Consider the following 14,507-nt stretch of genomic DNA (forward strand, 5'->3'; position numbering starts at 1 on the left):
TAGTAGTCTGGGCTGGCATTTGTGTTCTCTTAGGGTCTGTATGATATCAGTCCAGGATCTTCTGTCTTTTATGGTTTCTGGTGAAAAGTCTGCTGTAATTCTTATAGGTCTGCTTTTATATGTTACTTTACCTTTTTTCCCTTCTGCTTTTAGTATTTTTTCTTTGTTTTGTACATTTGATGTTTTGATTATTATGTGGCTGGAAGTATTTCTTTTCTGGTCTAAACTATTTGGAGTTCTGTAGATTTCTTGTATATTTATGGACATCTCTTTCTTTAGGTTAGGGAAGTTTTCCTCTATAATTTTGTTGAGGATATTTTCTGGTCCTTTAAGTTGGGAGACTTCCCCCTCATCTATACCTATTTTACTTAGGTTTGGCCTTCTCATTGTGTCTTGGATTTCCTGTATATTTTGGGTTAGTAGCTTTTTGTATTTTGCATTTTCTTTGACAGTTGTGTCAATGTTTTCTGTGGTATCTTCTGCACATGAGATTCTCTCTTCTATCTCTTGTATTCTGTTGGTGATACTTGTGTCTGTGACTCCTTATCTTTTTTTTTTAGGTTTTCTATCTCCAGGGTAGTCTCCCTTTGTGATTTCTTTATTGTTTCTACTTCCATTTTTAGATCCTGGATGGTTTTGTTTAATTCCTTCTCCTGTTTGCTTGTGTTTTCTTGCAATTCCTTAAGGGATTTTTGTGTTTCCTCTTTAAGGGTTTCTATATGTCTACCAGTGTTCTCCTTAAGTTCTTTGAGAGTGCTATTTATGTCTTTCTTAAAGTCCTTTATCATCGTCATGAGAAGTGATTTTAATTCTGAATCCTGATTTTCTGATGTGATGGGGTGTTCAGGGCTTGCTATGATGGGGGAACTGGGTTCTGGTGATGCCATGTAACTTTGGATTCTGTTGCTTGCGCTTGCCTTTTGACATCTGGTTAACTCTAGTGCTGCCTATACTTGCTGTCTCTGACTGAAGCCTGTCTTTCCAGTTATCTTGCTTGTGTCTGATCTCCTCAGGGTCCAGATGTCTCTGTGATCTTCTCCAGCTGCACTGAGTACAGTGGTACTTCTAGGATCCCTCAGGATATGGTGCCTCCAAGGTAGTAGTCCAGCTAGGTGTCTGCTGTTCTCGGTGCAGTGTCTCCTCTAGGATGTCTCAGGATAAGGTGCCCACTGTTCTGATTGCAGTGATTCCTCTAGGATATCTCAGAATATGTTGTCTGATGCTCTGAGTTCAGTTCTTCCTCTGTGGCTCTGGGTTATGTGGCCCTTCCAGAATGTCTTGAGCACAATCTGGGGTCCACACAAGAGCAGACCGGGCAGAGGTCTGGTCCAGGCCTCAGATCCAGGAGAGCGGTGTAAGGGGAGTGCTATTCCACAGTGGCTGGGGGGGGGTTTGGTATCTGCTGGAATCTGAGTGGTCCCAACACCCAATTATGGTTTAGGGCAGTGTGTGGGTCTTCCTACCTATGGCTGTGGGATCCATGGAGCCTCCAGGATGTCTCCAGAGGAATCCGGGGTCCACACAAGAGAGGACCAGGCAGAGGTCTGGTCCAGGCCTCAGATCTGGGAGAGGGGCGGAAGCGGAATACTTCCGCAGGGGCGGGGTGTGGGGGGGTTGGGTATCTGATGGAGTCTGAGCACTCCCAGCACCCAGCTATAATTTTCTCTTTATATGCTATGACCAAAAGCAACTTGGGTGGGAAAGTTTCTCTTTTACCTTACAGGTTACAGTCCACCATCAAAGGAAGTCAAGTCTTGATCCTGAAAAAAAACAAAACTGTGCTTATTCACTTCACCCAGTTTATGTTCAGCACCTTGCTTCTACAGCTAGCTCACACACATGCCCAGAAGTAGTATTTTTTACAATGTACCAGGCTCTCCTGCATCAGCTATCAATCAACAAATACCCCACAGAGGTATGCTGTGAGATCCATACTTCCAAGCAGATGCAGTAGCTTCTGAGGACACAGGGAGTTGATGAGTCATGAACAGGCTAAGGCTTATGAATGCTAGGGAAAATTCACAGTTTTCAGTGGCTTCGTAAAAACCTTTGTGCTCATTGTGGGGACCAGATCTGATTCTGTATAAGTCCCACAGGGATATGAAGAGATACCCAACTCATCGAGAAAATTACAAACTCAAGAAGGAAGTCATGGCTGACATAAAATAATATGTGATCTTCAGAGGAAGACCACAGATAGAAACCCACACCTAAATAGCAGTCTCATAGACAGAAAAGACAGTTCAACCCTAATAGGACTTATTGCAAGTAGCACATTGAAAGAAAAGAAAGGGTAATTATAATTTTTAAATAAAACATACTGAGGAGTTTCCACCTGGTCCTTTCTGCTGGAGCAGACTCCTAACTCATCTGCACCCAAGAAGACGCCATATCCTGACCCATCTTAGAGGATCCACTGCACTCAGAACAGTTGCTCTGCAACTAATCCCACAACATGCAGAGGAAGCTGGATATCCAGGAGTTCTAACATGCTCAGGATCATAGCTCTAAACACAATCCAAAAACACCCAGAGGAAGCTGGACTCCCAGGAGCTCTAACACACCCAGGGTCATAGGTTTTCAGGATCCCAGAGGCAGCCTGACTCCCAAGAGCTCTTATACCCAAAATTTAAGGATCAAAGTATCACAGAGACAGGTGGACTCTGAGGAGTTCTGATATAACCAAGATAACAGGAGAGACAGGCTCCAGTAAGAGAAAGTGAGTACAGGTGGCACTAAAGATAACCAGATGGTAAAAAGCAAGCAAAAGAACATGAGCAACAGAAAACAAGGTTACTTGACATCATTAAAACCCAGTTCTTCCAACATAGCAAGCCCTGGACACCCCATCACACTGAAAAACATGATTCAAATTTTAAATTGCTTCTCATGAGGATGATAAAGGATGTTAAGAAGGACATAAATAACTCCCTTAAAGAAATACAAGAGAACACAGGTAAACATGTAGAAGCCCTTAAAGAGGAAACACAAAAATTTCTTAAAGAATTACAACTAACCAAACAGGTGAAGAAATTAAACAAAACCATTCAGGATCTAAAATGGAAGTAGAAATAATCAAGAAAGCACAAAGGGAGACTATTGTAGAGATAGAAAACCTAGGAAAGAAATCAGTAGTCATAGATGCAAGCATCACCAAAAGAATACAAGAAATAGAAGAAAGAATATCATGTGTAGAAGATATCATGGAAAACATTGACACAACTGTCAAAGAAAATGCAAAATTCAAAAAGCTTCTAACCCAAGACATCCAGGAAATCCAGAACACAATGAGAGGACCAAACCTAAGGACAATAGGTATAGAAGAGAGTGAAGCTTCCCAACTTATAGAGACAGTAAATATCTTCAACAAAATTAGAGAGGAAAACTTTCCTAACCTAAAGAGATGCACATGAAAATACAAGACACCTACAGAACTCCAAATAGACTAGATCAAAAAATAAATTTTTTATCATATGATAATCAAAACATCAAATGCACAAAACAAAAAAAAAAAGAATATTAAAAGCAGTAAGAGAAAAAGGTTGAGTAATATATAAAGGCAGACATATCAGAATTACACGAGACTTCTCACCAGACACCGTAAAAGCCAGAAGATCCTGGACAGATATCATACAGACCACAAAATAACACAAATAATAGCCCAGACTATTATACCCAGAAAAACTCTCAATTACCATAGATGGAGAAATCAAGATATTCTATGACAAAGCCAAATTTACACAATATCTTTCTCCAAATCCAGCCCTACAAAGGATAATAAATGGACAACTCAAACACAAGGAGGGAAACTACAACTTAGAAAAATCAAGAAAGTAATCTTCGAACAAACCAAAAAGAAGATAACTTCACTGCAGTGGAGCCCTAGTGCACCAGTATGATTAAACCTCATGTTGTTACAACAAAAATAAAAAAGAAGAAGATAGCCCCACAAACATAAGACATAAGTCCACCTCTAATAACAAAAATAACAGGAAGCAACAATCTGTCAGAAGCCAGGACCCTCACCTCTCACCCTTACCCCCTACCTCTTCCCACCTGCACAATGTTCCCTGCAGCTTCATCCTGCCTGGCAACCACAAGGTCCTGCTTGACAGTTATGTCCCCTGCAGCTTCATCCCCCTAACAACCACAAGGTCCGGCTTGACAGTTACAGATAGACTTATAGACTTAAAGCAGTGTACCGTATCTTTTGAGAAAAGCAGTTAGACCGCCATTGTTTCAGGGCACAGGCCAAGAAGATTCTGTACTTTCCCACCACCTGGATCCCTCTTACCCCTCCCTTTGCAAACTGTATTATAAAAAAGCGTTTTGCGCCTAAATATATGACTCTTGACAAGTATTTGCTTCCTTGAGTCCATTCTCTCTCTCGCCCGTTCTTCTTTCAGGTTACGGTCTTTCTCGTGCCCATAAATAACCAAGACCCGCAGGTTGGGTCAACAATCACTTTTCCTTAATATCTCTTAACAATAATGGACTCAATTCCCCAATAAAAAACACATAGACTAAAAAACTGAATACATAAATAGGATCCAGCATTTTGCTTCATACAGGAAATGCACCTTGTGACAAAGACAGACACTACCTCAGAGTAAAAGGATGGAAAACAATTTTCCAAGAAAATGACCCCATGAAAAACTGCTGGAGTAGCCATTCTGGTATCAGATAAAATCAACTTTCAACCAAAAGTTATCAAAAAAGATAAGGAAGGACACTTCATACTCATCAAAGGAAAACTCTACCAACATAATTTCTCAATTCAGAATATCTATGCTCCAAATGCAAGGGCACTCACATTCATAAAAGAAACTTCACTAAAGCTCAAAGCACACATTGCACCTCTCACAATAATAATGAGAGACTTCAACACCCTACTCTCAGCAGTGCACATATTATAGAAGCAGAAACTAAGCAGAGACACAATGAAACTAACAGAAGTTATGAACCAAATGGATTTAGCGGATATCAATAGAACATTTCATCTTAAAACAAAGGAATATGCCTTTTTCTCAGCACCTCATGGAACTGTCTCCAACATGGACTATATAATTGGTCGCAGAACAGGCCTCAACAAATACAAGAAGATTGAAATAATCCCATGCATCCTGTAAGATCACCACAGACTAAGACTTGTCTTCAATAACAACAAAACAATGGAAAGCCCACATACAAATGGAAACTGAGCAACACTCTACTCAATGATAACTTGGTCAAGGAAAAAATAAAGAAAGAATTTAAAGACATTTTAGAATTTACTGAAAATGAAGGCACATCATACCAAATCTTATGGGACACAATGAACTCCATGCTAAAAGGAAAACTCAAGTGCCTACAAAAAGAAACTGGAGAGAGCATACACTAGCAAATTTACAACACACCTGAAATCTCTAGAACAAAAGGAAGCAAATACACCAAAGAGGAGTAGACAGCAGGTAATATTCAAACTCAGGGTTGAAATCAACCAAGTAGAAACAAAAAGAACTATACAAAGAATCAAGAAAACCAGAAGCTTTAAGAAAATCAACAAGAGCCTGTCTGGGCCCAAACACTGAGCAGATCCTCGGTGGGCAGCAGCTCTGCCCAGAGGAAGTGAGCCTCCCAGGAGCTCTAACCTGGGCAGTATCTTAGGTAAAAAGACAGCAACACCCACACCAAACAGGGAGTAACTGGGAAGCACTAGGACCCAGGAAGTCACTCCTAGCCCATAGCACTTGTTCCTTTGTGTTTGCTCCTGAGCACTGAACAGATCTTGGGCCCCAGCTCTAACCCCAGTAGTAACACCCACCCCACACAATTCTGATACAACCAAGATAATAGGAAAGACAGGCTCCAATCAGAGACAGGGCAGGTAGCACTAAGAAGATCCAGATGGCAAAAGGCAAGCACAAGAACATATGCATCAGCAACCCAGGGTACTTGGCATCATTAGAATCTAGTTCTCCCACACAAGAAAGTTTTGAATTCCTCATATCACTAGGAAAGCAAGATTCAGATTTAAAATTACTTCTAATGATGATGATAGAGGACTTTAAGAAGGACATAAATAACAGTCTCAAAGAATTTGAGGAGAACACAGGTAAACAGGTAGAAGCCCTTAAAGAGGAAACACAAAAACACCTTAACGAAACACAGGAAAACACAACCAAACAGGTGAAGAAATTGAACAAATCCACCCAGGACATAAAAATAGAAAAAGAGGAGGAGCTAGGAGAAAGAGACAGAGATAGGGGAGAGGGGGCATGGAGCCAGATGTTCGAATGTCTCCACCAGTCAGAGATAGTTGGTATATCTAGGTTGAGTATTGGGTTACACTTCTGATTGTATAGGCATCTTGTTATTGAGCATTACCAAACTTATAAAGCCTTTGATCAACATTAAAAAAAATTGTATAAAAGCAAAAAGGAGGAGGGGGGATGGGATAGGGGTTTTCTAGGGAGAGAAAATGGGAAAAGGGGATGGCATCTGAAATGTAAGTAAAATATCCAATAAAAAATAAATTTAAAAAAAACTGGAAAAAAAAGAAAATCAACAAGACAGATAAACCCTTAGCCAGACTAAACAAAGGGCACAGAGGCAGTATTCAAAGTCATAAAATCAGAACTGAAAATGAAGATATAACAACAGATACTGAAGAAATTCAAAATATCATCTCATCCTACTAAAATAAAATTGCTCAGCAAAACTGGAAAATCTGGATGAAATGGAAAAATTTCTAGACAGGTACCAGGTACCAAAATTAAATCAGGAGCACATAAACCTTCTAAACAGTCCCATAACCCCTGAAGAAATAGCAGCAGTAATTAAAAGTCTCCCCACCAAAGACAACCCAGCACCAGATGGTTTTAGTGGAGAATTCTATCAAACCTTCAAAGCAGACCTAACACCAATTCTCATCAAACTATTCCACAAAATAGAAATAGAAAGAACACTGCCCAATTTGTTCTATGAAGCCACAGTTATGCTCATATCTAAACCACTCATACATACAAGAAAGAAAGAAAACTTCAGACCTATTTGCTTTATGAATATCAATGCAAAAATTCTCAACAAAATTTTTGCAAAACAAATCCAAAAAAATCAAAACAATTATCCACCATGATCAAGTAGGCTTTATCCCAGGAATGCAGGGATGGTTCAATATACAGAAATTCATCAACATAATCTACTATATAAACAAACTCAAAGGAAAAAAATACATTATCATCTCACTAGATGCTGAGAAAGTATTTGACAAAATTCAATATCTCTTCATGAGAAAAGTCCTGAAATGATCAGGAATTTAAGGTCCATACCTAAATATAGTAAAAGCAATATACAGCAAACCAGTAGTCAACATCATGCTAAATGGAGAGAAACTTGAAGCAATCCCACTAAAGTCAGGGACTAGACAAGGCTGCCTACTCTTACCTTACCTATTCAATATAGTACTTGAAGTCTTAGCCAGAGCAACTAGACAACAAAAGGAAGTCAAAGGGATATAAATTGAAAAGAAAACAAAAGGAAGTCAAAGGGATATAAATGGAAAAGAAAGAAGTCCACTTGGGAGGCAGAGGCAGGCAGATTTCTGAGTTTGAGGCCAGCTTGGTCTACAGAGTGAATTCCAGGACAACCAGGATTACACAGAGAAACCCTGTCTCGAAAAACCAAAAAAAAAAAAAAAGAAAGAAAGAAAGAAAGAAAAGGAAGAAGAGAAGTCAAAATTTCACTATTTGCAAATATGATAGTATACTTAAGTGACCCCAAAACTTCCACCAGAAAACTCCTAAACAACTTCAGCAAAGTGGCTGAGTGGCTGGATATAAAATTATTTCTAACAAATCAGTAGCTTTCCTTTACTGAAAGGATAAACAGGCTGAGAAAGAAATTAACAAAATGACACCCTTCACAATAGTAACAAATCATATAAAATACCTTGGTATGAATCAAATGAACCAAGTGAAAGAACTGTATGACAAGAACTTCAAGTCTCTGAGGAAAGAATTTGAAAAAGATCTCAGAAAATGGAAAGATCTCCCATTCTCATAGATTAGCAGGATTAATATAGTGAAAATAGCCATCCTGATGAAAGTAATCTACAGATTCAATGCAATACCCATCAAAATTCCAACTAAAATATTCATAGAGTTAGAAAAAGCAATTCTCAGATTTATTTGGAGTAACAAAAAACCCAGGTTAGCAAAAACTATTCTCAACAAATAAAAGAACTTCTGGGAGAATCACCATCCTTGACCTCAAGCTGTACTACAGAGCAATAGTGATATAAACTGCATGGTATTGGTACAGTGATGGGCAGGAAGATCAATGGAATAGAATTGATGTCCCAGAAATGAACCCACACACCTATGGTGACTTGATCTTTGACAAAGGAGCCAAACCCATCCAGTGGACAAAAGGACAGCATTTTCAACAAATGGTGCTGGTTCAACTGGAGGTCAGCATGTAGAAGAATGAAAATTGATCCATTTTTATCTCCTGTACAAAGCTGAAGTCCAAGTGGATCAAAGACCTCCACATAATATCAGATACACTGAAACTAATAGAAGATAAAGTGGGGAATATCCCAAATATTTGGGCAAAGGGGGAAAGTTCCTGAACAGAATACCAATGGCTTATGCTCTAAGATCAAGAATTGGCAAATGGGACCTCATAAAATTGCAAAGCTTCTGTAAGCCAAAAGACACTGTCAATAGGATAAAACAGCAACTAACAGATTAGGAAAAGTTCTTTAACAATCCTATATCCAATAGAGGGCTAATATTCAATATATACAAAGAACTCAAGAAATTAGACTCCAGAAAATCAAATAACCCTATTAAAAATGAGATACATTGCTCAAAAATTTTTTGAGGAATATCAAATGGCTGAGAAGAACCTAAAGAAATATTCAACATATTTAGCCACCGGAGAAATGCAAAGAAAAACAACCCTGAGATTCCACCTCATACCAGTCAGAATGGCTAAGACCAAAATCTCAGGTGATAGCAGATGCTGGCGAGGATGTGGAGAAAGAGGAACACTCCTCCATTGTTGGTAAGATTTCAAGGTGGTACATCTACTCTGGAAATCAGTCTTGCAGTCCTCAGAAAATTAGACATAATCATATAGCTGAGGGCCCAGCTATATGACTCCTATGCATATACCCAAAAGATGTTCCAACATATACCAAGGACACATGCTGAAGTATGTTCATAGCAGCCTTATTTATAATAGCCAGAAGCTGGAAAGAACCCAGATGTCCTTCAACAGAGGAATGGATACAGAAACGTGCAACATTTACACAATGGAGTACTACTCAGCTATTAAACACAATGAATTCATGAAATTCATAGGCAAATGGATAAAACTAGAAAATATCATCCTGAGTGAGGTAACCCAATCACAAAAGAAGACACATCATATGCACTCAGTGATAAGCAGATATTCTCACAAAAGCTCTCCATACCCAAGATACAACTCACAGACCACCTGAAGCCCATGAAGAAGGAAGACCAAAGTGTTGGTGCTTTGGTCCTTAGAAGCAGTAACAAATTAGTCACAGGAGAAAATATGGAGACAAAGTGTGGAGCAGAGACTGAAGGAGGGGCCATCCAGAGACTGCCCCACCTGGGGATCCATCTCAGGTACAGTAATCAAAAGCAGACCCTGTTGTGGATGCCAGGAAATACCTGCTGACAGGAGCCTGATATAACTGTCTCCTGAGAGGCTCTGCCAGAGTCTGCCATATACAGAGGTGGATGCTCACAGCTAACAATTGAACTAATCACAGAGTTCCCAATGGAGGAGTTAGAAGACTGAAGGAGCTGAAGGGATTTGTGGCCCCATGGGGAGAGCAACAATACCGACCAACCAGAGCTCCCTGGGTCTAAACTGCCAGCATAAGAGCACACATGGAGGGACCCATGACTCTAGCTCTATATGTAGTGGATGATGGACTTGTAGGGCATCAGGAGGAGAGGAAGTCCTTGGTCCCTTGAAGGCTGGATGCCCCAGTGTAGGGGAATTCAATGTCAGGGTGGATGGAGAGGGTAAGTGGGTGGGTGAGAAGTGAATGCTTCTACCCTCATAGAAGCAGGAGGAGGGGGATGGGATAGGGGGTTTCTGGTAAGGAAATGGGGAAAAGGGATAATATCTGAAATGTAAATAAGTAAAATATTCAATATAAAATAAACAGACAATAGAACTGGCTATTGCAGTCAAGCATTTGAGACATTTTGTCAAAAATTTATTATAGCCTGTATTACTGGGTTTCTTATAATCCCAAGGACAAGGTATTGTGGAATAGGCCCATGGAACTTTAAAACAATATCTTCATAAAATAATATACAATACAATACAATAAAATATGGGAGGTATATCTCTGTATACCACAACTTTATTTAAATCGTGTTCTTTTTATTTTAAATTTTTAAAAATTTGGGTGCCAAGGAACTTTCTGCTGAATGTCTATGGCACTCTACAACTAGGCATATTTATGCCAGGTGAAAATGAAGGTTCCATTTACGCGCAAATGACATGATCTCAATCAGGTATTTAATATGGGGAAGAGGGCTTGTTTGTGTTATTTTCTGCAGGATGCTGAAGGAGCATGGTGGCTACCAGAGTGATTGGTGAGACATGCTGAAACTGGGGCAAGGAATGATGAGCTTGCTGAGTGCCCTGACAATGATGACTGGGAGGCTGTATTGGACATAAGTTCCTGAGCTACCTTTGTTTGCCTATATCCAAGATGGGACAAGCTGCCTTGCCTCAAGTTTTTTTTAGACCTTGTGGGACAGAGAATCAAAAAAAGAAGTTATAGTGACTCTTGTGTTTTTCTTAAATGTGACCAATTATTTGGATTCAATCATGGACTGGTCTAGAAATCAAGTCAATATTCCATAGAAATCAATCCAATATTAGAAATAACAGTCTTTATTTGGAAGGCTGGTTCTGGACATTTTCAGAGACATATTTGGAAGTTAGCTGTAGATCTGCATGATGTTATGTTAGGAAGAGATAAAGTTGGGACAGGATTTGGATTTCAAAAAAAATATTATTGCATGTGATTGCATGTGTTAAGGGTCTTTTAATTGTCAAGTTAAAATTACTTTTGTTTCTTCTACAGTATTTAATGTAAATTATATTGATTGTATACTTTCTAATTATGTTAGTGTGTTGAAAACTGGCATGTCTGTTACAGGGGTCTATCTACCAGTTTTAATTTTATTGCCCTGAGTATTACAGTACCTTGGTATTCTAAAACAAAGCTTGCAAGTACTAGAAGATGCAAGTCAGACTTTATGCAGAAGCAAGAGGGCTTGATTATTGCTGGTATAACAGCTTTAATTACATTTATTGCTAACACCACTGCTTCTACAATTGCTTTGACACAAGAAGTTAAGACAACTACTTTTGTTAATCATTTAGCAAAAAAAAAAGTTACTAATGTGTTGAGTATACAGGAGGATTTAGATAGGCATTTGGAACAACAGATTGATGCTCTTTATCCTATTCAAATCATTGGTAGGAGGTTCAGAGTTTAAGAGTAAGGAGCTATCTCAAGAGTCATTCCAAATACCAATGGATTCATGTTACTTCTAAAATTTGGTTGTGATTATAATTAGGGAAAACAGTTTAAAGACATTTGCAGGGTATTTGGCATAATTCTAACAACTCTCTGGATGTTTTAACTTTGCATACTGAGATTATAATTTTAAATAATGCTGCTCTGCTGAGCTTTGATGATGCAGATACTGCTGATAAAATTATCCATGGCCTGGGGTCAGTATTTCCATATTGGTCAAACTTCAAGAATGGTATATATAGCTTGATCATGCTAGCCCTTTTTGTCCTGGGAATATTTTTATTCCTGACCTTTGTGTTAGAACTTGTGTTTAACAGCATTAACATGTTGGCAGCCAAAGTACATGGCTTGAAACTGAAAATGGAACCCCAGACAGAGTTACTAATTTAACAGGCTGGCAAGCCAAGAAGGGGTAAAATTCTGCACAGGGCGTTACCAACCTAAGAGAGAAGAGCATTGCTTTTGATAATGCATATTCCACAATGGGTAAGGAAGGCATTCTTGTCAGAACAACCTAAGACAGGTTCAGTCTTGTTTATGAAATAAAAAGGGGATATGTGGATAGCTTTTGAGGTTGCTTGGCAGGAATCTTACATGGGCCAAGGAGAAAGAAATGGGCTTCAGGCAGGAATTTGACATTAGGCTAGAATAAAGAAGTAATTTCAGGCAGGAATTTAAATCTTAGGCTAAAACAAAGATGTAGGCCTCAGGCATGAAAATGACTTTGTGCTAGGATAGGGAAGTAGGCTCAGATATTTTAGTCATCCTGATAAGCCCTTAGAAACAGTGATCATGGGACTGATCATGGGACTTTATTGCCTTGCTTGTTCTTTGACTATTTGTGTTTAATGTCTTGCTTGTTCCTTGACCATTTACATCTATTGTATTGCTAGTTCCTCAATTTAGAAGTGACCTTAGTACTGGCATGTAATTAAAATGGTATAAAAGCAGACTGGGAAAAAAAGAAAAAGAAAGAAAAAATACTAAGGAAAGAAAATTTCAGCCAATAAACTAACTCCCATGTGCAAATAGAGAACAGAAACATTAACATCATAAAAACCCAAGATAGAATGTCTCCTCTTCAAGTCACTAAGCTGCCTCATTAACCTTACCTAATGAAAATGAATTGTAGGATTTTCTAGACAAGGAATTCAAAGGAAAAATTACATGTTTGTTCAAATAATCCAAAGAAGACATGTTAAAGGAAAGAAAATCCAAGAGAAATGAAATAATAATATAGATCCAAGATATAAAATTAGAGAATTGCAAATGATAACCCCAATGCTGAATGCTGTTGGAAACAAACAAACAAACAAGCAAACAAAAAACACAAGAAACCAACTGAAAAACCTCAGAGGAAAACCTTACAAATAGAATGGATCATATGCACAACAGAGAACCAGGGAAAGAAGATAATGTTGAGGAACTGGATCATTAAGTAAATGTCAATAATAAATATAACAATGAAATATGAACAGAATACACGTCCACAAGTATCTGTACAATACAAACTAGTGTTGAGAAGTTGTAATATTTTTTAAAAGGAGAGGAAGTAGTGCAGGCATTAGGGAGGTAAATGTGAATCTCAGAGGACTGAGAGAAAAACGTGGAAATGAGTATGATCTAAATATGTGGTATGAAATTCTCAAAGAATTAAAGTATTTTGAAATAAAAAATAAAATTCCCCACAAACATGCCCACAGGGCAATGTCATAGAGGCAATACTTAAACTGAGTCTCCCTCACCAGGTATGTCAAGTTGTCAGTGAAGCTAATGAGGGCACCAATGTACCTGGAGCCAAGTTCATGGGTAATATCTGATCAAAGAGAAATGTACAAATGCTGTGTGATTCTGTGTTTTTCCCCTCAAAATAGGGAAGAATTACAAAATAACCACAGATTTAGTGGAAGGTATGTATAAGCAAAATACATTGCTTATGTGGTAGTTTGAATTTGAATGGTCCTGTAGGCTCCTAGTAACTGACTTGATAGGAAAGAGTGGCCTTGTTGGAGTAGGTGTGGCATTGTTGGAGGATGAATCCTTAGGGGAAGGCTTTGGAGTCTCAGATACTCAAGCTATGCCCAGAGTGGCTCACTTGCTCTTCCTGCTGCCTGCAAATCAAGATATAGAGCTCTCAGCTACCTCTCCAGCACCATGTCTGCCTATATCCCACCATGCTTCCTGCCATGACAATAATGGACTAAACTTCTGACCTGTACACAAGCCCCAGACATTGTGGCCTAGATGTAAATATTACAGTCTTTCTTGTGCTAATTGTTTGATATATTAGCCACTCTTGTTCAGTGTAGTGTGGGCCATCTTTCACTTTGATTGCCTTCAGGTACTTTTAGAAACTGTAGATAATGAATGTCATTTAGAACTATTGCATCAGAATGTTTAAGCTAGTATCAAACAAAGTATATTGAGAAATATGTGGCAATTTTCCTTTACAAGAATTGCTATGGTCACGGTGTCTCTTCACAGCTATAGAAATCTTATCTAAGGCAGTATGTATGTATAAAATTTTCAGAGAACTAATTAAATATTTTACATGTCTAAAGATTGGAAATAACAACTATCAATTCTCAGAAACTTGATCACCACATACTTTCCAATATACTTTTTTTAATATATACTAGCCTAAACATTCTTGTGCAATAGTCCTAAATGATGTTAATTATTTACGGTTTCTAAAGGTACCTGAAGGAAATCCAGGTGAAGGATATCTCACACTATACTGAGCAGGAACTTGTTAATATATCAAACTGTTATCACAAGAAAGACGCTAATATTTACATCTATTTATCAGAGCCAGGCCACAGTGTCAGGAGCAACCTGGAAATCATACCTTATAGTGCTCCCCATCCTGGTTTCCATCCAAGGTTAGATTGGACTTAAAGACATCAGTGGGCCTGAGGTCATAGCT

The sequence above is a fragment of the Arvicanthis niloticus genome, chromosome 4 (genome assembly GCF_011762505.2).
Source record: "Arvicanthis niloticus isolate mArvNil1 chromosome 4, mArvNil1.pat.X, whole genome shotgun sequence".
NCBI classification, from domain to species: Eukaryota; Metazoa; Chordata; class Mammalia; order Rodentia; family Muridae; genus Arvicanthis; species Arvicanthis niloticus.